Source organism: Schistocerca cancellata, chromosome 7, assembly GCF_023864275.1.
Source record: "Schistocerca cancellata isolate TAMUIC-IGC-003103 chromosome 7, iqSchCanc2.1, whole genome shotgun sequence".
Lineage (NCBI taxonomy): Eukaryota > Metazoa > Arthropoda > Insecta > Orthoptera > Acrididae > Schistocerca > Schistocerca cancellata.
The window spans coordinates 502,834,656-502,861,501 of record NC_064632.1 but is presented as its reverse complement, the minus strand read 5'-3'; the positions used below and the strand labels follow the sequence as shown (position 1 = coordinate 502,861,501).

Here is a 26,846-nt window from a genome sequence, read left to right as displayed (position 1 = left end):
CCGTGTTGGCTGCAGATTCCTTGACTTGCGCCATAGGGTTGTGGGGTTTCGGCTTCCGCTGAATAGGTCAGGAGTTCACTACACTCAGCTGGCGGCTACACGGGTAGCGGAGGCTGTGTGGCGTGGACTGGGCGGTTTTTTAGGTTCGAAGGCCTCGGGAAAGTACGGGGTGGGCTGCAATCTCAAAGGGTGCATGGCAAATACAGGACGTGCTTGGATCAAGGAACAGTCGGAATTGTAGTTGTAAATTGTTGTAGTTGTGCTGGAAAAGTCCCTGAGCTTCAAGCGCTAATAGAAAGCACAGAAGCTGGCTAAAGCCTGAAATAAGTTCTGCAGAAATTTTTACGAAGTCTCAGACGGTGTTCAGGAAAGATAGATTATGCAGAATTGGTGGTGGAGGATTTGTGTCTGTCAGTAGTGGTTTATCTTTTAGTGAAGTCGAAGTAGATACTCCGTGCGAATTGGTATGGGTGGAGGTTATACTTAACAGCCGAACTAAGTTAATAATTGGCTCCTTCTACCAACCCCCAGACTCCGATGATATAGTTGCTGAACAGTTCAGAGAAAATTTGAGTCTCGTAACAGATAAATACCCCACACATACGGTTATAGTTGGTGGGGACTTCAACCTTCCCTCGATATGTTGGCAAAAATACTTGTTCAAAACCGGTGGTAGGCAGAAAACATCTTCCGAGATTGTCCTAAATGCTTCCTCCGAAAATTATTTCGAGCAGTTAGTCCACGAACCCACGCGAATTGTAAATGGTTGCAAAAACACACTTGACCTCTTAGCCACAAACAATCCAGAGCTAATAGAGAGCATCATGACTGATACATGGATTAGGTGATCACAGGGTCGTTGTAGCTAGGCTCAATACCGTTTCTTCCAAATCCACCAGAAACAAACGCAAAATAATTTTATTTAAAAAAGCGGATAAAGTGTTGTCCTAAGAGACAATCTCCATTCCTTCCGAACTGACTATGCAAATGTAGACGAGATGTGGCTCAAATTCAAAGATATAGTAGCAACAGCAATTGAGAGATTCATACCTCATAAATTGGTAAGAGATGGAACTGATCCCCCATGGTACACAAATCAGGTCCGAACGCTGTTGCAGAGGCAACGGAAAAAGCATGCGAAGTTCAGAAGAATCCGAAATCCCGAAGATTGGCTAAAATTTACAGACGCGCGAAATTTGGCACGGACTTCAATGCGAGATGCCCTTAGTAGGTCCCAGAACGAAACATTGTCTCGAAATTTGGTAGAAAATCCGAAGAAATTCTGGTCGTATGTGAAGTACACAAGCGGCAAGACGCAGTCTATACCTTCGCTGCGCAGTGCCGATGGTACTGTTACCGACGACTGTGCCGCTAAAGCGGAGTTATTGAACACAGTTTTCCGAAATTCCTTCACCATGGAAGACGAACGGAATATTCCAGACTTTGAAACACGAACAGCTGTTAGCATGAGTTTCTTAGAAGTAGACACCTTAGGGGTTGCGAAGCAACTCAAATCGCTTGATACGAGCAAGTCTTCAGGTCCAGATTGTATACCGATTAGGTTCCTTTCAGATTATGCTGATACAATAGCTGCCTACTTAGCAATTATATACAACCGCTCGCTCACCGATAGGTCTGTACTTTCAGATTGGAAAATTGCGCAGGTCGCACCAGTGTTTAAGAAGGGTAGTAGGAGTAATGCATCGAACTACAGACCTATATCATTGACGTCGGTTTTGCAGTAGGGTTTTGGAGCATATACTGTATTCAAACATTATGAATCACCTCGAAGGGAACGATCTATTGATACGTGATCAGCATGGTTTCAGAAAACATCGTTCTTGTGCAACGCAGCTAGCTCTTTATTCGCACGAAGTAATGGCCGCTATCGACAGGGGATCTCAGGTTGATTCCGTATTTCTGGATTTCCGGAAAGCTGTTGATACCGTTCCTCACAAGCGACTTCTAATCAAGCTGCGGGCCTATGGAGTATCGTCTCAGTTGTGCGACTGGATTCGTGATTTCCTGTCAGGAAGGTCGCAGTTCGTAGTAATAGACGGCAAATCATCGAGTAAAACTGAAGTGATATCAGGTGTTTCCCAGGGAAGCGTCCTGGGACCTCTGCTGTTCCTGATCTATATAAATGACCTGGGTGACAATCTGAGCAGTTCTCTTAGGTTGTTCGCAGATGATTCTGTAATTTACCGTCTAGTAAGGTCAACCGAAGACCAGCATCAGTTGCAAAGCGATTTAGAAAAGATTGCTGTATGGTGTGGCAGGTGGCAGTTGACGCTAAATAACGAAAAGTGTGTGGTGATCCACGTGAGTTCCAAAAGAAATCCGTTGGAATTCGATTACTTGATAAATAGTACAATTCTCAAGGCTGTCAATTCAACTAAGTACCTGGGTGTTAAAATTACGAACAACTTCAGTTGGAAAGACCACCTAGATCATATTGTGGGGAAGGCGAGCCAAAGGTTGCGTTTCATTGGCAGGACACTTAGAAGATGCGACAAGTCCACTAAAGAGACAGCTTACACTACACCCGTTCGTCCTCTGTTAGAATATTGCTGCGCGGTGTGGGATCCTTACCAAGTGGGATTGACGGAGGACATCCAAAGGGTGCAAAAAAGGGCAGCTCGTTTTGTATTATCACGTAATAGGGGAGAGAGTGCGGCAGATATGATACGCGAGTTGGGATGGAAGACATTAAAGCAAAGACGTTTTTCGTCGCGGCGAGATCTATTTACGAAATTTCAGTCACCAAGTTTATCTTCCGAATGCGAAAATATTTTGTTGAGCCCAACCTACATAGGTAGGAATGATCATCAAAATAAAATAAGAGAAATCAGAGCCCGAACAGAAAGGTTTAGGTGTTCGTTTTTCCCGCGCGCTGTTCGGGAGTGGAATGGTAGAGAGATAGCATGATTGTGGTTCGATGAACCCTCTGCCAAGCACTTAAATGTGAATTGCAGAGTAGTCATGTAGATGTAGATGTAGATGTAGAAGAGAGTAGCCAGGCAGGGCCAAGCACAGTTATCCGAAGTAGTTGCAGCGCAGTTGATGGAATTCTGCTCTTTTTGCTAAGGACTTCTACATGTCGTGTTGTGGATGTGGGCTCAGATACTACTGACAGATTCATTTTAAGTACACGGTGCTAGTCAGTCACCGTATTTGTGTATAGACTTGGTCTTTTCGTGGTTACAGGTCTTTCAGAGCAAGCATATAAGGAATTGTAACTGTTTTCTGAATAAAATCAGAAGTTTTAAAACACTCACAGTGTTTGTCATTTCAGTACTTATTCCTTGCCTTACCCTTTATAATGAGGCAAGTAATGTTCACGTTTTACATCCTCATAGAGACGCTACTAACACGAAATCTGAACAGATATCGTGTGAAACGCGCCAGCCAACTTTCACAGCACAGCACCATCTTGGTGTTTATCAAGGAAGATCACCAAACAGTCGTACGTATTTGAGAAGTTATTTTACTTTATTTTGAAAATCAGTTTCGGCGTTTCAGTATGCCACCTTGTAGCCCCTTTATATTAAAGGTGTAGTGCATATCAAGGTATACCACAGTTGACTTTACAGAAAATGAAGCATAATGACAAAAGTTCTTAATACCTACAAAATACAGTTAGCAGCGTTAAGGCATGTACCTGTCTGCGTACAGCACAACAGTGTAGGATATGTACACATACTGGTTAGCAACGTAACTATTTTAACATCACAAAGCTATAACAGAACATGCCAAACATCACAAAAGAACAAAAACAGACAATATGTCATCAGAAGCACAAATGAACAAAGTTTTTTTGAAACAAAAACCTGCATAGTTCTTATAGATGAGAAAAACCCTAGTTCATATGAAGTCTGTCCTCATTCGAAGTAAAACATCGCGGTATAATCTATGAAGGACAGGATAGTGTGCATATCCATCGCCTGCGTATTATCACTGCTGATGATATGTCAGAATTAGTTGTCACAACATCAAAAACAAAACCAGAAGCAAAACCCAACGGCAGGCGACATATTAAGTGGAAAAGGGTATGCAAAGAACATGCGAGGAATATTTATAAAACGAGAGCATATTAATATAGCAAATCAAAATAAAAAGATATGCCTTGTTGTCCAATACATGAATTAATATGCGGGCAAAAACAAGTGTGTAGCAAACAAGGATCTCAGACCCATATCGTTAAGAGGATATGATAATGTAATACTATTTCCCTGGGAGCATAAGGTATCACACTATCGACCCAGCTATAAAATGACGGGCCATCCAAATAGGAACTGACGCATTGCAAGCTATATCGCGACAGGTAGTGCGGAAACGGAGCAAGCTAAAAGTAAGGTAAGTGTGCGAAGATCAACAGGACACCAAAGTATAAGCCCAATAATTGAGAAACGTCCTGGCACAAAAAGCAGTGTGTGTGTGTGTGAGGGGGGGGGGGGGGGGACAGTGAGTGAAAAAACTGAGTTGTTAAATTGAGCCGGCCGGAGTGGCCGTGTGGTTCTAGGCGCTACAGTCTGGAACCGCGAGACCGCTACGGTCGCAGGTTCGAATCCTGCCACGGGCATGGATGTGTGGGATGTCCTTAGGTTTAAGTAGTTCTAGGTGAGGTCGGTCGCTTGGCGGCGCGCTCGGCGCGGCCCTGCCCGTTGCCGGCGAGCCGTAAGGCACGGAGGCTCGCACTGGGGCGTATCGCTTCTAGTCGGGCGTGCTGCGACCCAACCCGATGCGAAAGCGAAGGGTGTGTGGCACAGGGGGAGCTGTGTCGAGGGACCGAACACCGGTCCCTTTCTGTTCGCAGGGCACAGACCAGCAGGTGCTCTGCATGCCGGCGATCTCGTTTGTCGGCGTGGGATCGCGGCGCGAGTCGGCAAGGGTGCTTCGCCGCGCCCCTGGGTAACCGGGGCGTGTCCTGTCAAACCCTGGAGGTGGTGACATCTCCTGGGCCAGGTTAGATGGGTCCAGACCGCCGAACGTTTGGGGGACCGGCCCGCCACCTGAGTAGGAGTGGGTCCTTGGCCGAGAGGTGGAAACTCGGGCAAGTAGGCGGCGAAGGGCGAGAGGTGCATCCGCCTCTCCGGAGTGCGGGGTGCAGTTGCCGAGAAGCGTCGCGTGAAATCGTCGATGACGGGGACACCGACGAGGACCAGTGCACTGGTGACGGTGCGTTGAACCTGGCAGCTCGGAAGTGCCCTTGACCTAGGAGCGAGGTCGGTGGGCAAGCTGCAGAAGTCCCCCGTCCCCCCCCCCCCCCCATGCCAGAGGAGCCGGTCCGGGGTAAGAGACGGGCTCCCACCTCCTTTTTATCACTCGTACAAAATGGCGACACCAGAAACGAGTGATACGAGTGCGCTTTCGAGAGCTTCTCTTGCGCCTGATCCCTCTCCACAGGACGAGGTGGGACAGGCAGAGGAGAATTACTCAGTGATGAAGAGGCACGCTAAAATTACGCTGCTCCTGGAGCAAAGCATAAAAAATGGGAAAATAAGCCAGGCAGCAATCTCGCAAATAAAAAATGAATTGGCTGCATGGGCAATTGCTCACGCAAAACTGGAAGGACGTGTAGAGGAGCTAGAAAAAGAGAATACTCGATTGAGACAACAACAACAACAGCAACCGAGCAAGACCTGGGCGGCTGTGACTGCACAAGCCCCCACCAGACAAAACAACACGAAAGAGACCATAGACAGGGTGACTAAGAAACAAGAGACGGCGGTCTTTCTCAGGACCTTGCCTGGACAAGATGCAAGCGTCAAAAGAATCCAGGAACATTTAACCACCACAATTGACCCTGTGAAAGACAAAATAAAGATTAAGCGAGTTAAACCAAGCTGCAACTCGGTGATTGTAGAAGTTGCGTCCGAGGAGGACAAAAGCAAGCTGCTTGAGAACCCGAAATTAAATGCAGTTGTAACGTGTGAACCGCCAAAAAAGAGGAACCCCTTAGTCATACTGTACGATGTTCCTACAGTAGTGACAAACGAGGAACTATGTGAGGCAATTAGGAAGCAAAATTTTGAGAGCATGAACGAAAATGATTTCAAAAACATCTTCAAATTGAGATTTAAGACGTGTCCTCGGGACCGTGATGTCGTACATCACGTTGCCGAGGTCTCCGCAACAATGTGGAGGCAAATAACAGCAATGGGCAGACTCTACGTGGGATTCCACGCAATAAACACTAAAGACTACATTGTGGTACCTCGTTGTCACAATTGCGGCGACTTGGATCACATTCTGAGGCACTGCACCAGGGGGTCGGCCTGCTCCAAATGCGGTGGTAGTGGTCACACCCGAAAAGATTGTAAGGCCACAGGCGTCTGCATCCCCTGCAAGAGTCGTGGCAAAAAGTCTTGTGGAGCCACAGGACGGAACTGCCCTGCCTACAGGATGATCGAACAAAGATTAATATCGCGAATTGATTATGGTTGAAAACGGCATACCAAGCAGGATGCCAAAGCATAAATCCTCGAGCAAAAAGGAGGAGGGATGCTATGAGAGCAAGTAGATTCAGGAAATTCATGAAGTCGCTTACCAGCGCTGACGTACCAACAGTCGACAAATCAATACAAACAGAGTCCCCCACTAGGGACATTGGCATTCAAACTGAGCTCCTTCTAGTGGTCAGAGCACACTCCTCCCAATGCCGGAACACGCTGTCGACTAAAGATCCAGAACGGCAAGAGCATCCTGTGGTAGCGACAGATAAAGCTGCAAAACCTGTTCAAGTAAACAAGATATCAAGCTCCACCGCCAACTCCGTCACAAAAGACAGCCCGGTGGTCAGGTTGCCACCCGTAGATCCGGTGAGGGTGTACCCGAATCTCGAGTACACCATGCAACTAGCCAGGCTGGAGCAGCCGACTACCCTGACCACTGCCTTGCGACATGTGGTCCGAGTAGGACATGAGAACGGACGGAGGGTAGCCGTCTCGGTGATGGAGGCTGTGGACAGAATACAATTAAAGTCAGTGAACCTCCCCACTGACTTCGGAGCACTGCGCGACCTACTCAAAAAGGTTTTTGAAAGATGAGGAGAAAAATTTGACCTGGATGAAATCTACCATCAATCAGTGATGGACGACTAGCATATGACTGGAACAAAACCTGGCCACATGACCACATACACACTTACTTTCCATGACGATCAAAATAAAAGTAGGACAACTCAATACTCATAACAGTCGACTAGTAATGCAGGAGCTCCGTAAGGAAGTGGTGGAAAAGAGACTGGACATACTCTGTTTACAGGAGCCGTACTCTCTGGCTGGAAAAGTTGCGTTCACTGCCGCAACATGGCAAACCGTCAGCAGTGGGGATACCCCCAGAGTGGCCATCCTGGTAACAAACACCGCACTGCGTGCAACACCTCTGTCACTGTACTCCAATAGTCCCTGCAACGTCGTGGAGATACAATCTCCTGCTGGAATTGTAATTATCATTAACATGTACGAGGTGCATGTTCTAAGTTCTCCGATTTTTTTCCTCCAGACTGTAAAGAGATAGAAACATGCGCATTGTTTTAAAATGAGGCCGGGTTCATTGTCAATACATCCCAGAGATGGCAGCACCGTACGGCAGATGGAATTTTACCGCCAGCGGCGAGAATGAGAACTGTTTTAAATACTTAAAATGGCGACGTTTTCCTTACTTGAACAGCGTGCAATCATTCGTTTTCTGAATTTGCGTGGTGTGAAACCAATTGATATTCATCGACAGTTGAAGGAGACATGTGGTGATGGAGTTATGGATGTGTCGAAAGTGCGTTCGTGGTTGCGACAGTTTAATGAAGGCAGAACACCGTGTGACAACAAACCGAAACAACCTCAGGCTCGCACAAGCCGGTCTGACGACATGATCGAGAAAGTGGAGAGAATTGTTTTGGGGGATCGCCGAATGACTGTTGAACAGATCGCCTCCAGAGTTGGCATTGCTGTGGGTTCTGTGCAGACAATCCTGCATGACGACCTGAAAATGCGAAAAGTGTCATCCAGGTGGGTGCCACGAATGCTGACGGACGACCACATGGCTGCCCATGTGGCATGTTGCCAAGCAATGTTGACGCGCAACAACAGCATGAATGGGACTTTTTTTCGTCGGTTGTGACAATGGATGAGACGTGGATTCCATTTTTCAATCCAGAAACAAAGCACCAGTCAGCTCAATGGAAGAACACAGATTCACCGCCACCAAAAAAATTTCGGGTAACCGCCAGTGCTGAAAAAATGATGGTGTCCATGTTCTGGGACAGCGAGGGCGTAATCCTTACCCATTGCGTTCCAAAGGGCACTATGGTAACAGGTGCATCCTACGAAAATGTTTTGAAGAACAAATTCCTTCCTGCACTGCAACAAAAACGTCTGGGAAGGGATGCGCGTGTGCTGTTTCACCAAGACAACGCACCCGCACATCGAGCTAACAGTTTCTTCGTGATAACAACTTTGAAGTGATTCCTCATGCTCCCTACTCACCTGACCTGGCTTCTAGTGACTTTTGGCTTTTTCCAACAATGAAAGACACTTTCCGTGGCCGCACATTCACTAGCCGTGCTGCTATTGGCGCAGCGATTTTCCAGTGGTCAAAAGAGACTCCTAAAGAAGCCTTCGCCGCTGCCATGGAATCATGGCGTAAGCGTTGTGAAAAATGTGTACGTCTGCAGGGCGATTACGTCGAGAAGTAACGCCAGTTCCATCGATTTCGGGTGAGTAGTTAATTAGAAAAAAAATCGGAGGCCTTAGAACTTTAATGCACCTCGTACTTCCAGTACGGAGACAGAATCGAACAGCACATAGACCATCTAGTGAGTGTGGCCACGGCGTTGCAGAGACGCAAAATCATCATAACTGCTGACATGAACGCCAAATCCCCCTAGAGGGTACAGTGGCACAAGGGATGAAAATGGTTCTAAAGCAGAAGAAATGATTATGGCTCTTCAACTAGTGGTGGCAAACAGACCAGGCAATCCCCCCACCTACGTGGCCGGAGGGGGTCAGGGTACAAACATTGATGTGACGTTGGTCACGCCAAACGCAGTAAACATGGTCCAAGAGTGGAGAGTGGTAGACAACGCCACCACTAGTGATCACAATTTAATTACCTTTATTGTAGGAGATAGAGAGTGCCACTGGGCCATGGGGTGAGAGGTGCAAAGGAACTTTAGGAAAACAGATTGGGAACGCCTAGCCAGAGAGTGCGACATTCCTCCATTACCAGAAGGGGACGCACGACAGGACTTTAGCGTGGACGACAGAGCCGAGGGGCTGGTACGCGCAATAAGAAGGGCGATTAAGGCGGCCGTACCAACCAAGAGGTGGGCCATGGCGGCCACACCGTCACCATGGTCAGCCGAGCTACAAGAACTGCGTCACTCTGTCAGAAGACTGAGAAAGCACTATCAGCGCAGTGTCGTCTCGTGGGAAAAGCAAAGATGGCAAAAGATAACTTCCAAAAAGAGCTACAGAAGACCAGAATAAAAAGTTGGGAAACTTTTGTAACCAACCAGTTGGCCCTCGACCCTTGGGGTGTGCCATATAGATTGGTGAGGGAGAAGATCCGCTCCCCAACGATGATATCAACTATCAGGCACGGGGACGGGATGACGGAATCCTGGCAGGAAACTGCCGAGGTCCTCCTCCGGTCCCTGTTACCTGACGATGACAGGAATGACGACACTGAAGAGCAGCGTCAATTACGGAATGAAGACCTTGCTAGGTATGTAAATGACGAAGCGGTCCTCCCCTTCTCTGAGGATGAGGTAGCTGCTCTCATCAAGTCTATAAAGAAAGGAAAAGCCCCCGGGTCAGACGGCAATTTGGCGGAGGTGGTGCAGTTCTTAGCGCCACAGCCAGTTGCGCCACTCACATATCTCTTCAACGAATGCCTCAGGCAGGGCAGATTTCCAAAAATATGGAAAGCCACAAATGTGGTAATCATTAAGAAAGGCCCTGAGAAGGACCCTGCTGAGGCCAAATCCTACAGGCCCATCTGTCTGCCGGATGGCTTTGGCAAACTTCTCCAAAAATTATTAGCTGACAGACTGACTGCACACCGCATGCTGCATGGGATGAGCAACAGGCAATTCGGTTTCAGGCCGGGGCGATCGGCATCTGATGCAGTCGCCTTGGCGGCCGAGGTCTGTGGCTGAGCCCCGTGTAAGTATGTTGTTGGCATCATGGTGGATATCAGTGGCGCCTTTGACAACCTGTGGTGGCCTTCGCTTTTCTCCTGCCTTCGGGAGAAAGAGTACCTAGGGCTACTATATGGCTGTCTGAGGAGCTATTGTGAGGATCGGGATGTATGGCTATCATCCCCTAGCGGGAAAGTCACCAAGGGTTGCCCCCAGGGCTCCGTGTTGGGTCCCCTTTTCTGGGACATCCACATGGAGCCTCTTCTGGACAGCCTGCAACAGAGCGAAGAAGAGGTGCTAGAGGGGATAGCATACGCTGAAGACCTCCTCCTGCTGGTCGGCGGCTGAAGTCGCGAGGACATAGAACCTAAGATAGAGAGAGCAATAGACAAACTACAACTATGGTGCCGCAACACCAAGATGACTATCTCACCAACCAAGTCGACTTATCTATTACTCAAAGGACAGCTAATGGGAAATCCGACTGTGAGAATTGACGGTACGCCGGTTCTTCGGAGACGAGAAACGCGCTACTAGGGAATCATCATCGATGAAAGGTGGAACTTCGCAAGGCACATTGAAACCGTAACCCAGAAAGCACTACAACTACTAAATAACCTGATTTCCATCGGACATAAGAGATTTCAGCTTCCGCCTCATGTAATTAAGCTATATCATAATAGTATACTGACGTCAATAGTGGGTTACGGCTCGGGGGTCTGGACACACAGGCTCACGAGGGTGGTGCCCGCCGTGACGGTGAGAAGAGTACAAAGGAACATGTTACTAAGGTCCGTGGGAGCATACAGGACATCTCCGGGAGGAGCCCTGTTAATCATAATGGGGCTCTGTCCCCTGGATATAAAGATAAGGGAACAGGCCGCATGGTACTGGGCCAAGAAAGATAATATCACGAAAGTAGAGGAAATTATGGGGGCACCAGTTAGGGAAAAAGGGGAGATACGGGGAAGGGGTGAAGATATATGGCAGGAGATATGGGAGTCAGATGAATCTGGTAGAAGAACCTTTCAGCTCCTACCAGATGTTAAGGAAAGAATGAAAATGAAATACTTCGAGCCAACTCGGGGATTGTTCCACTTTCTCACTGGTCATGGCCCCTATCCGACTTATCTACGTCGGTTTGGGAAAAGGGAGACGCCCACGTGCGACTCTGGCGCATCGGAGGATACTCCTGACCATGTGGTTTACGAGTGCCCCCTTTTCGATGATGTAGCCGACACGCTAAGACGACAGCTACCAAGTACAAACACTTATGACCTTCTAAGACAAGAGGAGACCTTTTAAAGACTGAACACGCTAGCCAACGAGGTATCACAAAAAGTATTAACAACTTTTCTGAGAGACCTTCGTGACTAGATAAATAGAAATCACCGATTGTGACCACTACCCCAATCCTGTACCGCCTGTTCGTGGATAGGTCGACTTTACATTTGGAATCCGCCACGTGCAGGACTAGGGGGACTGGGGTGATCCTCATCACGAACTGAGACAACGCACCGACTATGACGTAGAATAGGTAGTAGATTTAGTTAAATAGAGTAGGATAGTAAGTTAGGAACCCGCAGCGATAAATAACTTCTTGCCTGCCCTGTGCCAGGGGCATGCTCATAGGGATTAGCTCTATGAGCGAGGCATCCAAGTAGGTTTATATTATTAACACTGGCACAGCTGTAACGCTGCAGGCAGTTAATACTAACCTTTCGTAGATACTAGAAATTATGCTAACACTAGTAAAATTAGAAGTAGTCTGCCTAGTAAAAAATATAGTACTGTCTGTAGTCAAGTAGAATGTAGAAGCTGCTATTATAAAACTAGAAATATAAGACCCACTAAACATTAAGGTGGTGGGTCATTTTGTATAATTATTATTGTTGTAATGAAATAAAGAATTCCTTTTTTAAAAAAAAAGTTCTAGGGGACTGATGACCTCAGAAGTTGAGTCCCATAGTGCTCAGAGCCATTTGAACCATTTTTTTTTGTTAAATTGGTTCAGACTAAAAACCAGTCATGGAGTGGAAAAATACTATATCAAAACCTTGCAAAATCTGGGGAAAGTCAAGCTGATAAAATAAACAATGTATTGTCAGAATCGTAAATATGCCAGAAGTCTCGAGCCGCACAGAAAGAACTTGGACTCACAACAGTAGCACATAACAGACTCTATACTCATAGCTATCATCAGGTCTATATCAATCCAAAATCCATAAACACCGTAAAATGTGCGTATATGGTGAGAACATCATATCATTTCCTGTCAGGTGTACAGTGAAGCAAAAGTCACAAAGTTAGAACTATGCTAAACTAACTCATCGCTAGTCATGACATGCAGTCAAAAAAGTACCGAATATCCCACATGCGACCTGATGAGTATGTCAGTTTGAGTCTAGAAATGTAATGGGCTAAAAACGATACGGAGAGAAATTGATTACAACAAACCACACAATAACGAAACGGCAACAACACCACCGTCCCAAATATGAAGAAGTCCTCACTATCTTAAGGAGAGTCCCCTCATTGAAGTTTACAAAGTTACAAAAGGACTAAAACATGGTCAGTATTAAAAACGACGTACATACCAATAGTATAAAGCCTTACAACACGAGATACAAAGAGGTGTAGAAACAACCAAGATCTATGAGCTAATCACTATATTCGTGTAGCGATTTTTTTCCATCGTATATTAATTGGGTGTCCATCAGTATATGTATATATTAAATGGGTGTCAACCCTGTCTTTCACTGCGGATGTACACCATGCCCGATCTCTTACGGGAACCAGGAACTGCGAGTAAATGGTTCATGGGTAGGTGACGCTATGTCAGTAGTGTGTAACAGGCTGGGAACTCGGGAGCCGGCCGATGTGGCCGAGCGGTTCTAGGCGCTTCAGTCCGGAACCTCGCTGCTGCTACGGTCGCAGGTTCGACTCCTGCCTCGGGCATGGATGTGTGTGATGTCCTTAGGTTAGTTAGGCTTAAGAGTTCTTATGTCTAGGGGACTGGTGACCTCAGATGTTAAGTCCCATAGTGCTTAGAGCCATTTGAACCATTTTTTTTTCTGGGAACTCGGATGGCCGAGACAGTTAAGGTGACAGCTCGCGTTAACTGGGCGATCCTGGTTCGAATCCTAGTCCTTCACATCTTCATCTTTTACCATTCATTCATTTGAAATCCCAAATGCGGCTAACGTCATTAGCGGAAGTTACCGGTGAAATTTCAACGCAGTCCTAAAAAAAATCGTAGGGGGCTGAAAATTTGTTTCATAACATAACTTGACGTGCTGAATTCAGTAGGTAAATCTAGTTTTCTAAACAACTTTTTCTTCAGACTTTTTCAAATCCATGCGTGGAGTTGTTGGTAATCATGGTGTGTGTTCACAAAAAAAAGGTTGAGCCAAAAATGTTTAAAATTGACAGAGGAGTAACATTTGTTTTATTGTGACCAATTTGACTTTTTCATAAAGTTGAAGTACAGTTATTTTTCTGTCAGTAGATAGATGCATATGGAGCAGAAATTTAATTGAAACGTTAAATTTATGTGAATATATCTGTATATGTGCATAGTCTGTACGAACATCCGTAATCGCGGATGCATATGTGCCTAATATATATGTGCATCGGAAATATCTCCATTCCATACCAAGAAGCCTAGCCACCCACGCTCATCACATCTGCAGTCACGAGTGGTCCCTCTCGAATTATACTGATGGTTTCACTGAGGCCTTCACAGACTGTAATTATCCTCCCAAACTTGCACACCACTTTCCAAAGTCTCACCGTCTGGCCACAGAGAGCATTCCCCTCGTAACTCAGTACCATCCAGGACTGGAACAATAAGGAAGTGCAACTATAATTTTCATTTTTTTGCAGTATCCAGATACGTGAATTCACCTTAGCGGCGGACTCAGTTGTTAATTGGAAACTAAGTATTTATAAAGATTTATAGCCCAGAGTCTGTGGCGGCGTGGTGTGAGGTTCTTGCAGATGATGAAAGACTCGAATACAGCCCAGTTAATTTACATGACTTTATTCATACCACGATGCGGTAACGCTCCTGCAGTGTATAGTTGGCCAAGTCGTACTCGACGTGGAAGGCCGACGATTGATGATAGCACGACGTCTGGCGGCCAGAAAAGACCTAGTTTTATTCCACCTGGCCAGCTATAGCCGCGGTCGACAACCCACCCATGCAGAATCAGCGGAAATGGAAATGTGTAATGTAATATGTAAACTAAAAATTCTGTGCCAACCTATTCGTGGGTCATCTAGAGGAATCCTTCCTAAACAGCCAGAATCCTAAACCCTTATCTGGTTCAGATTCACTTATGACATCTTTGCGAACTGGATCGAGGGTGTCATGAACGTCAATAACTTCTTCCCTATTTGCTTCACCTGGTCCTACTCAGCCAACAAGCCACCGTCCCACTTATTTTACGCTTAATTCTTGTCACATATTATAAACACAGAATTTTTATAATTTTTTTACACTTTTCGTATGTATATAGTGTTAAGAAGGGTGTAAGATAAGGCTGTAGCCTTTCCCCCTACTCTTCAATCTGTACATCGAGGAAGCAATGATGGAAATAAAAGAAGGGTTCAGGAGTGGAATTAAAATACAAGGTGAAAGGATATCAATGATACGATTCGCTGATGACATTGCTATCCTGAGTGAAAGTGAAGAAGAATTAAATGATCTGCTGAACGGAATGAACAGTCTAATGAGTACACAATATGGTTTGAGAGTAAGTCGGAGAAAGACGAAGGTAATGAGAAGCAGTAGAAATGAGAACAGCGAGAAACTTAACGTCAGGATTGATGGTCACGAAGTCAGTGAAGTTAAGGAATTCTGCTACCTAGGCAGTAAAATAACCAATGACGTACGGAGCAAGGAGGACATCAAAAGCAGACTCGCTATGGTAAAAAAGGCATTTCTGGCCAAGAGAAGTCTACTAATATCAAATACCGGCCTTAATTTGAGGAAGAAATTTCTGAGGATGTACGTCTGGAGTACAGCAATGTATGGTAGTGAAACATGGACTGTGGGAAAACCGGAACAGAAGAGAATCGAAGCATTTGAGATATGGTGCTATAGACGAATGTTGAAAATTAGGTGGACTGATAAGGTAAGGAATGAGGAGGTTCTACGCAGAATCGGAGAGGAAAGGAATATGGGGAAAACACTGATAAGGAGAAGGGACAGGATGATAGGACATCTGCTAAGACATGAGGGAATGACTTCCATGGTACTAGAGGGAGCTGTAGAGGGCAAAAACTGTAGAGGAAGACAGAGATTGGAATACGTCAAGCAAATAATTGAGGACGTAGGTTGCAAGTACTACTCTGAGATGAAGAGATTAGCACAGGAAAGGAATTCGTGACGGGCCGCATCGAACCAATCAGTAGACTGATGACAAAAAAAAATTGTGTTAAAAACGTCATTATTTTTCGAACTTTTGGAAAAAAATCAGAATGACAGAAACAAAAAATGGTACTGCTCCATCAATTTTAAAAACTTTTGGTTCAAAACATTTTTGTGAATACATTACGTGACAGCCTACAACTCCACGTTTAGGTTTGAAAAAAATTATAATATTTTTCAAAACTCAATACTCAAATAATCTGATGAAAAAATTTTGTTTAGTAAATTGGATTTCGCCGCAGAATTCAGCATGCTGAGACCTGTTACGAAACAAATTTTCATTCCCCTGCAATTTATTTGCAACCAGCTTGAAATTTCACTGGTAGCTCCACTTAAAACCTTTGAGCAATCGTTTTCTAGATGTTCGCGAAGCGTGCAACTTAAACAGGAATTTGATATCAGCCCGGCATACTCCTAGTGGGATGTGGGAAACCACCTAAAAACCGCATCCAGACTAACCTGCGCACCAAACCCCGTTGTTAATACATGTGGCGGATCTGTTCCGGAGCCGGCGCACCTACCCGTCACGGAAGCTGCGCTTTAACACGCACGGCTATATGGACGGGTACCTCCTACCGAAACTAATCGTCAGTAAAGCATTATTCACCCAGAATGAGCTCTAAGGGACTCTTCTCTCAAATGAAAAGGGATGGATGGTAGATCTGGGACTGAAATGGTGTAATTTTACCTGTCCTTTCTTTTGTTTCAGGTAAGTGAAGAGGGAATGTCTCCAGTTTTGGCGATGCCACTGTAGTCTGCTATAGCAGCCGTTATCTCGTGACGCGTAGTCAGCAACGCAGGGGGCGTAATAAACAGTGCGAAAGAGAAGACGCGTTGCTGCTGTTGTGCGCACATCACTGAGGAACTCCTGGCTTGTACGTTGGACGCTGCATGATTCTGTGAGTGTTATCGTTTTCGATTAAGTGTTTCTGTTTAGTGAGTGATTTGTAAGAGAGAGTGTTTTGAGTATGTTTAAGGAGTGTTATAATGGCTGTAATGGGACCAATCTTTAGATAAAAGAGACTGAATTAGTCCTCCATGCTTTCCCCTCGGAATGCAAGCTTGCAACAAACTTGACTGTCGAAATGTTGTAGAAAAAATGCTGTGAACGTTAGGAACACTATAATATGTTCTCGTTTTTTCGAAGAAACAGGTTATGTTGAGGAACTTGCTAAACGCGCTAAATTTATAACGAAAAGGAGTATTTAGGACATGTGTTTACATCGTGCCTTCTTGCCTTGTAGTGATGGCCCGCCATTTCCATCAGAAGTAAGTTATGAACGTTTTAACAAATGTGCTACACGTAAATGAAGCCTGAAGAGTTAAGGAAAGCTTTCACCATGGAAGAGCAAACTGATAAATGTACATTTATTGATGTTGTTTGTTATCCTCTAGATACAGTTAGTTAACAGAGTTCCTAGTGGCACTGTTGATTCACGAATTATTACGTTTTACAACAGAACACTGAAATTTAGCCGTCTCACTGGATATCATCAACAGAGAAGGCAAAGAAGAGGTACTTCACCCCCGATTAGCAAGGTAGTAGTATACATTATCGCTTTACAAGATTTGTGTCAATTCTGTGTAATAACTTAGATTAGATACAACAGTGAACATCACTGACAGTACAAAACCGCTGAGGCTTTCGTGGTCAGTTGTCGACTCCAGTCCACCACCAAAAATGCTGGGTGAGCCCTTGAAACTGCCAGCCACTTGCGCTGGTGAAACATTAGAAAAGTCGTTAAACCAACGTCGTGCGAAGATCTTGAGACAGAAGTCAACAGGCTGTGTTCGTTTGTCAACATTGGAACTCCAACTATCTAGCAACATTCTTCGATAGTGCCAAGATTTGGCGTCTTTCACATACCGCATAGCAGCTTTTCTGAACGGAAGCCATGGTAAGTGAACTCGCCTATGTTTCCTGTAAAAAATGTTTTCCAGAGCTGTTAACAAATGGCTCTGAGCACTATGGGACTTAACTTCTGAGGTCATCAGTCCCCTAGAACTCAGAACTACTTAAACCTAACTAACCTAAGCACATCACACACATCCATGCCCGAGGCAGGATTCGAACCTGCGACCGTAGCGGTCGTTCGGTTCCAGACTGTAGCGCCTAGAACCGCTCGGCCACCCCGGCCGGCAGAGCTGTTAACGTTTTCGAAGTAATTCCCTGTTATGTGGCTGAAATCCATCAACATGCATCAAGTTGCTGAAAAATCCAAGGGTGGTGTTACAAAGGTATAAAAACGTGTGTCGAAAAATAGCTAATTCAAATGCTTTCTAGAATTATGGAAAACTGAAACGATAGTATTCACCTACCAATTAAAGTTTTATTAATGTTGTGATGCATTCAAACTGAAAATTTCCTTATCTAGATCTCCTCACTAAAACCTGTCTCGGAGTCAACTTAGAAAACCTTGTGTTCGTTTCCTACATTCACTTGATAGAAACCGGCAAAAACAAATTTTGCGGTTTTGAGCCCTATGTGTGTTTCGACTGATAGTTGCTTGTAGCAAAGAAAGGAAAACTGGAACATGGAAAGAGCGTATAGAGGGTCTATACAAAAGAGATGAACTAGAATGCAATATTATAGAAAGAGGACGTAGATGGACATGAAGTGGGAGATACGATATTTCGAGAAGAATTTGACAGAGCACTGAAAGACATAAGTTGAAACAAGGCGCCGGGAGTAGATGAGATTCCGTCAGAACTACTGTAATCCTTGGGAGAGCCAACCACGACGAAACTCTTCCATCTGGTGAGCAAAATGTATGAGACAGGCGAAATACCCTCAGAATTCAAGAAGAATTTAATAATTCCAATTGCAAAGAAAGCAGGTTTCACAGGTGAGATTATTTTCGAAGTATAAGTTTAAGAAGTCACGGTTGCAAAATATTAACACTAATTCTTTGCAGAGGAATGGAAAAACTGGTAGAAGCCGACCTCAGAGAAGATCAGTTTGGATTCCAGAGAATTTAGGAACATATGAGGCAATAGTGACCCTGTGGTTGTCTTAGAAGATAGGTTAAGGAAAGGCAAACCTGTGTTCACAGCGTTTGTAGATTTAGAGAAAGCCTTTGACAATGAAGAATGGAATACTAGCAAGGATAAAATACAGGGATCGAAAGACTATTTGCAACATGTACAGAACTCAAAGGACAGTTATAAGAGTCATAGAGTTTGAAAGGGAAGCTGAGGTTTGAGAAGGGAGTGACAGGATTGTAGCCCATCACCGATATTAGTCAATCTGTACATTGACCCATGGTTGTGGTCTAGGGCTAGCTAGCGTCTTTGATTCATAATCAAAACGTCTCCGGCCCCGGGTTCGAATCCCGCCTCTGCTTAATTCTTGATTAATAATCAGCATTGGCGGCCGAAGACTTCCGGCATAAGAAGTCTCCCTCATTCTGCCAACGGCCTTGTCAAAGAGGGTGGAGGAGCGGACAAATGTTCAGGGCACTCTCTTGTCCTAGGGGTGGGAAGTGCCCCTAAAGGCGGAAGAATCACCAATGATCAATGGCGTGAGGGTGATGAAGACAATGGAAACTACTGCATTAAAGACACGTAACGTTTATCCACAGGACATGTGGCCTGTAATTGAAGAAGTGTCATGAAGACCTCTCCATTGACAAAAGATTCCGGAATAGTCCCCCATTCGGATCTCCGGGAGGGGACTGCCAATGGGGAGGTTACCATGAGAAAAAGACTGAATAATCAACGGATGGATAACGTTCAACGAGTCGGGGCGTGGAATGTCAGAAGCTTGAACGTGATAGGGAAACTAGAAAATAGGAAAACGAAAATGCAAAGGCTCAAACTAGGTATAGTAGGGATCAGTGAAGTGAAGTGGAAAGAAGACAAGGATTTCTGGTCAGATGAGTATAGGGTAATATCAACAGCAGCAGGATTCGTTATGAATAGGAACGTAGGGCAGAGAGTGTGTTACTGTGGGCAGTTCAGTGAAAGGGTTGTTCTTATCAGAACCTACAGCAAACCAATACCGACGACGATAGTTCAGGTATACATGTCGACGTGGCAAGCTGAAGATGAAGAGATAGAGAAAGTGTATGAGGATATTGAAAGAGTAGTACAGTATGTAAAGGGGGATGAAGATCTAATAGTCATGGGGGACTGGAATGCAGATGTAGAGGATGGAGTAGAAGAAAAGGAGAATATGGGCTTGGGACAAGGAATGAGAGAAGAGAAAGACTAATTGGTTTCTGTAACAGGTTTCATCAAGTAACAGCGAATACCCTGTTCAAGAATCACAAGAGGAGGAGGTATACTTGGAAAAGGCGGGATGATACGGGAAGATATCAGTTAGATTACATCACGATCAGACAGAGATTCCGAAATCAGATACTGGATTGTAAGGGTTACCCAGGATCAGATATAGACTCAGATCACAATATAGTAGTGATGAAGAGTAGGCCGAAGTCAGGAAGAATCCATACGCAAACTAGTGAGATATGGAAGTTCTATGAAATGACGAGATACGTTTGAAGTTCTCTAACGCTATAGATACAGCAATAAGGAATAGCGCAGTAGGCAGTACAGTTGAAGAGGAATGGATATCCCTAAGAAGGGCCACACAGAAGTTGGGAAGGAAAACATAGGTACAAAGAGGGTAACTGCGAAGAAACCATGGGTAACAAAAGAAATACTTCAGTTGATCGATGAAAGGAGGAAGTACAAAAATGTTCCGGGAAACTCAGGAATACAGAAATACAAGTCGCTGGAGAATAAAATAAATAGTAAGTGCAGGGAAGCTAAGACGAAATGGCATCGAAAAGAAAATGATTGTCGGAAGGACAGACTCAGAGACTCAGCATACAGGAAAGTCAAAACAACCTTCGGTGACATTAAAAGCAAGGGTGGTAACATTAAGAATGCAACGGGAATTCCACTGTTAAAGCAGCGGAGAGAGCGGATATGTGGAAAGAATATATAGGCCTCCATGAGGGGGAAGATTTGTCTGATAGAAGAAGAAACAGGAGTTGTTTTAGAAGAGGTAGGGAATCAAGTATTAGAACCAAAATTTAAAAGAGCTTTGGAGGGCTAAAGATCAAATAAGGCAGAAGGAATAGATATTCCATGAGAATTTCTAAAATCATTTGGGAAAGTGGCAACAAAACGACTATTCACGTTGGTTTGTAGGATGTATGAGTCCGTCGACATACCATCTGACTTTTCGAAAAGCATCCATTCCGAAGACGACAAGAGCTGGCATGTGCGAGAATTATCGCACAATCAACTTAACAGCTGATGCATCCAAGTTTCTTACAAGAATAATATACAGAAGAATGGAAAGGAAAATTGAGGATGTGTTAGACGATGACCAGTTTGGCTTTAGGAAAAGTAGAGGCAAGAGAGGCAATTCTGACGTTCCGGTTAATAATGGAAGCAAGACGAAAGAAAAATCAAGACACGTTCATCGTATTTGTCGACGTGGAAAAAGCGTTCGACAATGTAAAATGGTGCAAGATGTTCGAAATTCTGAAAAAAGTAGGGGTAAGCTATAGGGAGAGACGGGTCATATACAATATGGACAACAGCCAAGAGGGAATAATAAGAGTGGACGACCAAGAACGAAGTACTCGGATTAAAATGAGTGTAAGACGAGGCTGTAGCCTTTCGCTCCTACTGTTCAGTCTGTACATCGAGGAAGCAATGATGGAAACAAAAGAAAGGTTCAGGAGTGGAATTAAAATTCAATATCAATGACACGATTTCGCTGATAACATTGCTATCCTGAGTGAAAGTGAAGAAGAATTACATTACATGCTGAACGGAATGAACATTCTAATCAGAACACAGTATGGACTGGGAGTAAATCGAAGAAAGACGAAGGTAGTGAGAAGTAGTAGAAATGAAAACAGCGAGAAACTTAACATCAGGACTGATGGTCACGAAGTAGATGAAATTAAGGGATTCTGTTACCTAGACAGTAAAATAACCAATGACGGATGGAACAAGGAGGACATCAAAAGCAGATTAGCTATGGCAAAAAGGCATTCCTGGCCATGAGAAGTCTACTAATATCAAATATCGGCCTTAATTTGAGGAAGAAATTTCTGGGAATGTACGTCTGGAGTACAGCATTGTATGGTAGTGAAACATGGACTGTGAGAAAGCCGGAACAGAAGAGAATCGAAGCATTTGAGATGTGCTACAGACGAATGTTGAAAATTAGCTGGACTGAGGTTCTACGCAGAATCGGAGAGGAAAGGAATATGTGGAAAGCACTGATAAGCAGAAGGGACGGGATGGTAGGATATCTGTTAAGATATGAGGGAATGACTTCCATGGTACTTCATGTAGCTTAGAGAGCAAAAACAGCAGAGGAAGAGAGAGATTGGAATACACCCAGCAAATAATTGAGGACGTAGGATGCAAGTGCTACTCTGAGATGACGAGGTTAGCACAGGAGAGGAATTCGTGGCGGGCCGCATCAAACCAGTCAGAAAGCTTATGGAAAGTAGTATTACCAAATAGAAAACAGCCAGACCTTCTTTAATAACAGCGCAGTTAAGTAAAATTATCAAATAGAAAGCAGGCAGAGCTTCAATCATAACAGCTTCAGTTAAGCAAAATTACCAAATGCCAACCGGGAGGTCTTCAAAAACAATAGCTTCTGTTAAGTTATATTACCAAATAGAAAAGAGACAGGTCTCCAATAATAACAGTTAAGTAAAATCACCAAATGGAAAACAGGCAGGCCTTCTTTAATAACAGCTTCAGTTAACTAAAATTACTAACTAGATAACAGAGTAGGCCTTCATGAATAACTATTTTAGTTAAGCAACCAAGAGTGCGAACTGCCTCCTCACAGGATGTGCAACAGAAGGCTTATACGCAAGGAGCACAAGACTACACCAAAATTAAAGGCCAAGAAAGATTACAATGGGAGGACCGGCCTTCCAAGGCGCTTTTCGTTCGGTACAGACCTGCAAAAGAAATATTAACACAGCAAGGTTAATTACGTGCAGGCAACAAGAATTAGCCAAACGGTACAGCCGCATCACTGCAAGATGCTGCGTTTACAACGATGGCGAAATGCCCGAAAGAAAACTAGGCTGCCAAACCCAGTTATACAGCCTCAGTAATAGCAAATTTTAGACCCAAGCATCTTTTAACCAATATAATTAACAGAGCGATGACGTCAGCAATGCCTGAAGATATCTGGAAGCCGCACCCGTCCGTATTATTAGACAAAGCTACTTATCTGGTGTCCGAAGGCGTTTAACAGGGAGGTCGAATAAAACCCAACCATCTAGGTACTGAGCGACGACGGGGAGTCGGGCCACAGCGTCGAAAAAACACGTTATCTCTCCGACTCGAGGAACACAATCGGCTGACACAGTTTAAGGTATCCTGTTGACAAACAACCAAGCCCAGTATCCACTTTGGAAAACTAACAACAGCCACAATTCAAGGAACCAACTGGCGGTGAAATAGATCAGTTATGAAATCGCAATGATTGCAACAGACCTATAGCTAACAACTATGAAATCGCAATGATTGCAACAGACCTATAGCTAACAACAAGAAAATAACAGTTAAGACTTCAAAATCCAAACATAACTGAAGTTCGCGAATAGAAGTTGAAATCTGCCGCTTCCAAAGGGGACCCAGATTTCAGCACAGCGGAACTGACTTCAACTCTCTTATCGGTGTGCCACGTTCCATAGCTGCTTGACGAGGCTACGCGTGAAGACGACACTCGAAGTCAGCCACGGATTGAAATCCGACCGTCAAAAATGCCCTACAATCACTCGCCAGACTCTGTGCCCAAGACATTTGTTCAAGTGCTCGTCTTACTCGCCGGGCGGACCTCTCACACGGTCCTCCCCCCTCCGTCACCACTCCTCAGCTCCCACGCCGAAAACACCTCCCGTGCCTATCAACAACCTCAAGTAAAGATCACAGTGGCCTCAAACCAGAGGAAATCACACGACAGACCGAGTTAGTGGCGCCAGGAAACCGAAAGGCGACGTCAGCAACCACGCCACGGCTCAAACCCCCCTCCCCCTGCCCCTTAAACCACTGGACCCCAGTCGAGCCTACAGAAGAAAAAGGAGAAGATTAGTTGACGAGCTTAAGTTGATTAAGGTGCACTCAGAGGACCTTACCAGTGGCCAGATGCCTGACAAACAAGTTAACCGGACCCAGAAGTTGGATGATAGAGAATGGGATGAAGCGAGGAGTGAACTTCCAGAGCTTGGCACCACCCCTCGCCTGACTGGCACAGTTCTTCCCGAATACCTTATCCCCTACCTTGCCTTGAAAGGGACGTCTATTCCTATGATAACGCCGTCCCTGGCGGCGGTGGGCTAACCTAATGTTATTCCTGGCCCGTTCCCAATTTTCCCTAAGATTTTCAGGAGTATCGTACGAAGGCAGGAGGTCGTTGATATCCCACAAGTTGGACAGAGCGGATTGATGGGATACGCAAACAAGAGAGCGGTAGGAGCTGCCCTGGATGCTTCGTGCTGCGCAGTGTTAAATGCAAAATTCAGCCAAGGCAAGGTGGTCACCTACTTACTCGGCGACTTATGATGGTAAATGATAAAAGTTAACTTAAGATTGCGATTCACTCCCTCGGAAAAAGATGGCTGGTGATAATATGGCGTGATGGTTAGGTGCTTAACAGCGTTACGAACGTAAGACACCGGAGCGTTATAGCTAGCAAGAGCCTTAGGGGGTCCAAACCAGCTGAAGATGTTGGTCAGATACGCAATGGTAATAGCCGCCGTGAGCCCACGACTAGGGATTAACCATAAAAATCTGGAAAAAGCATCAACAACCTCCATAATACATCGGTTCTCGTTCTTGATACGAGAAAGAGGCCCTACGTAATCGATAAAGAGTTTGTCCACAGGATTCTCCTCGCACTCGGATTGTAACAACCCCTTCGGAGGACTATTACTGGTTTTAGCATTTTTACATGCGTCAGACACACCTACTAATTGCATCACAAACAACTGGACTACAGATGATTAATGGGTATTTGAGGGGTACTGGTTTTCTGAGAGACACCTTGTACTTTTACGAACTCTTTGGTCCTCTCGGGATTTCAAGGAATGCAAGGAGAGCACTAGCATGAACACGTTGGAGTGCAAGGAATGCAGTTAAGTGACGCTCATTCTAAGACCTCTGATTCCAAGATGACGGGAGTGATAATCCTTGTCATGTGACAAGCCCCTTTATCCTTATCCGTGACGTCATCGCTTTTATCACTGATATCTTTCTAATTATCAGTGACGCTATCAAGCCACGCGCTCTTTCCACCTCCTCGTTTGGAATCGAAATAGCTCAAGTGTGATAATGCCCTGCATCCCCACCCCTTCTTTTTGTAAATTTTGTGGTAAGATCTTATAGGACCAAACTGCTGAGGTCGTCGGTCCTTAAGCTTAAACACTACTTAACCTAACTTAAACTAACTTACACTAAGGACAACACACACACCCATGACCGAGGGAGGACTCGAACCACCGATGAGGGGGGGGGGGGGGGGATCCGTGCGAACCGTGACAGGACGCCCCTTCTTTCGAAGCAGTCACACTGAAGTATTAAAATGGCCTATCTAATCACCATGCTCTAGCCTACATGTTACAGCGCTGTTTCAAGGCTGAGACTGTTCCTCAGTGATGTCACAACGCCAGCCAATAGCAGCACAGAAGGCTTAATGCACAGCCTTATTTCTGCTGCACAACTCACATCAGCATACCTTTCTGGTATGCTGATGGAAACGAAACGTGTTGGCCAGCTTGTACGGCATTTTGGGTACAAAGTAATATACATAGTGGTGTTATGAACACTTTTGTCCACACTGAAATTCAAGGAATGCAAGGAAAGCAATGGAATGTAAGGAATGCAATCAAGATGGTCTGATTCAAAGACCTTTCATTCCAAAATGGTGGCAGCCATGATTCTTGTCATGTGACAAGCCCCTTCTTTCTTATCTGTGATGTTATCACTCTTATCAGTGATATCAACATACTTATCAGTGTTTTTATCAAGGCACACACCCTATCTGCTCCCCATTTCAGAATAGAAAGCCAAGATGGCAGGAATAGCCCAAGTGTGTTAATTCCTTGCATCCCTGACTGCCTTCTTTCCAGGCAATTAAAGTTGGATATCTAATAAGCATGCTCTAGGCCACACGTTACAGAACTGTCCAAAGCTGAGGCTATTCTTCAGCGACGTCTCAATGCCAGCCAATAGCTATGAACAATGCTAAACGCACAGCCAAAATTTTTGCTACATATCTTGTCTCAGCAAACCTTTCTGGCACCCTGATGGTGGCCGGTGCTGGCCAGCACACGCAGCGTTTTGGACACGAATTAGTACAAGTTAGCTGGCCGTGGTGGCCGAGCGGTTCTAGGCACTACAGTCTGGAACTGCGCGACCGCTACGGTCGCAGGTTGGAATCCAGTTTCGGGTATGGATGTGTGTGATGTCCTTAGGTTGGCTATGTTTAGGTAGTTCTAAGTTCTAGGGGACTGATGACCTCAGAAGTTACGTCCCATTGTGAACAGAGCCATTTGAACCATTTCTGAGTACAAGTTGTACGGTTAGGGATACTTTCGTCCACTTTGTAATTCAAGGAATGCTGTAATGTGACCGCTATGGAGTGCAAGGAATGCAGTCAAGTGGCCGAAACCTCTGATTCCAAGGTGGTAGCGGCCATGACCATTTCCATGTCACAGTTCCCTCAATCCTTATCTGTGATATCATCGGTGCTGTCATCATCCGTATCAGTGGCGTCATCAAATCACATGCCCTTTTCGTTTCCCCTTTTCGAATCGAAATACAGGGTTATTACAAATGATTGAAGCGATTTCACAGCTCTACAATAACTTTATTATTTGAGATATTTTCACAATGCTTTGCACACACATACAAAAACTCAAAAAGTTTGTTTAGACATTCACAAATGTTCGATATGTGCCCCTTTAGTGATTCGGCAGACATCAAGCCGATAATCAAGTTCCTCTCACACTCGGCGCAACATGTCTTCATCAATAAGTTCGAAAGCATCGTTGATGCGAGCTCGCAGTTATGGCACGTTTCTTGGTAGAGGAAGTTTAAACACTGAATCTTTCACATAACCCCACAGAAAGAAATCGCATGGGGTTAAGTCGGGAGAGCGTGGAGGCAATGACATGAATTGCTGATCATGATCTCCACCACGACCGATCCATCGGTTTTCCAATCTCCTGTTTAAGAAATGCCGAACATCATGATGGAAGTGCGGTGGAGCACCAT

At 44.9% G+C, this 26,846-nt stretch overlaps 1 protein-coding gene across 1 annotated transcript in view; it reads right to left on the bottom strand.

Moving 5' to 3' along the window:
* LOC126092865 (facilitated trehalose transporter Tret1-like) overlaps window positions 1-26,846 on the bottom strand; it is a 66,200-nt gene that overhangs the window by 27,155 nt on the left and 12,199 nt on the right. The window lies entirely within an intron of this gene.